Source organism: Cyprinodon variegatus, unplaced genomic scaffold (genome assembly GCF_000732505.1).
Source record: "Cyprinodon variegatus isolate N-32 unplaced genomic scaffold, C_variegatus-1.0 Scaffold731, whole genome shotgun sequence".
NCBI lineage: Eukaryota > Metazoa > Chordata > Actinopteri > Cyprinodontiformes > Cyprinodontidae > Cyprinodon > Cyprinodon variegatus.
Window position 1 is genome coordinate 141,043 of NW_015151184.1, and position 1,402 is coordinate 142,444.

Sequence of the window (1,402 nt, forward strand, 5' to 3'; positions counted from 1 at the left end):
CTTTTAAAAACGAGTATTGTATCCGGATACAACTTTTCAGTCGATCGATACTTTTTTGAGTATCGATACTTTTGACAACCCTAATGTGATTGGTCAATTATAAAGGGGGCAGGATTGTTGTGGCGGAAGGTTCGCAAGCTTTTTGGTTGTGGCCGGTTTGTCGGAAGCATCTTGCTAACCAGTTAGCAACTTAGTGCTAGTAGGTTCCCAATGGGAAATCACATTGGGACCAAGTAGCACTAAATTGGTGACTGAGAAACAACAAGGAACGCTATGGACAGCAGAAACATGCAAGAGGAGGAGAGTTTTATGTCGGAGGTTGTGGATGAGTCTCCTCTGTCATATATTTTTCATTTAGAGTAGAAAAGCCCCGTGAACACTGGGACAGAACTCAATAGGGAGGGACATGATTGTTATTTCTTATTTCAACCGTTGCATATATTAGCTGCAACATATAAATCGAGATGCTATGACCGAAAAAATTTGATTGACAGATGACCGATGATATATGATTGGCCGAATTTAGGTGTACAAGCTGACGTATAACTAACTGGCCTGCATAAGATAACGAAAAAAAAAAAACATCCGATTTTGAGACAGGATTTTTTTTTTTAAATAGAAATTTTCTAACTTTTGGGACAATATGTTCTGACAGAGTACATTTATACACATGTTTAAGCCAGAATGATTTGAAATTTAAATACGACTTCTCTACGACTCTAAGATGTTTTTCTTTGTAGCTCTTACAACAGCAACAGAAAAATCCTGGTCCATTCTTATCAAATAAAGCTGATACAAACTGATGGTTACGAAAAGGACCTAAATTAGAGAAAATCTACAATAGACTCAAATGTGAGAATCCAATAAATATTTTCAGAACAAATAAGCTATTGTATGATTACCTTAATGTGAAAAAAAAAAACAAATTTACATTAGACTAATTTGAAGTAAAAAATAAACAACCCACACACATCCCTGATGAGTTAATCTAATCTCCTGACTGGCACTGCAACTTACTTGTGTCTGGTTAAGTTTTGCCATTGAGCTGACTCATTCGCTTCTTAGACTTCAGTTCTTTTAACCAGGCAGGTGAAGAGGCAGGGCTGATGGCAGAGAATCAGTATCTTAATAGGTTTACGAAATCTGGATCTTTTATTTGTCATCCTCTGGGAATCATACCATCCTTCCTTGCTGCCTATAGGGGGCAGCACCCGCGCAGCACCTGCCAGATGAGCCGGTGAGCGAGGAGATCCTGAAGTTTGTGATGGAGATGGAGTGACTTCCTTACTCTCTTTCTCTTTCCTCCTCTGTCATCTGCTGATCCCTCTTCTGCTGCAGCTGCTCCTCCACCGGTTTGCTTTTTTATCCCAGCCTGAGATATTGCATATACTTTACATTATAA

At 38.9% G+C, this 1,402-nt stretch overlaps 1 long non-coding RNA gene across 1 annotated transcript in view; it reads right to left on the bottom strand.

Annotated features, from left to right (window-relative positions):
• Positions 1-1,350, bottom strand: part of LOC107097892 — a 3,288-nt gene extending 1,938 nt beyond the window's left edge. The window contains exons 1-2 of the long non-coding RNA XR_001481863.1: positions 1,180-1,350; positions 1,018-1,103 (exon numbers count right to left, since the gene is read on the bottom strand). This is a non-coding gene — a long non-coding RNA (uncharacterized LOC107097892). The remainder of the gene's footprint in view (positions 1-1,017; positions 1,104-1,179) is intronic.
• Positions 1,351-1,402: the final 52 nt, after the last annotated feature.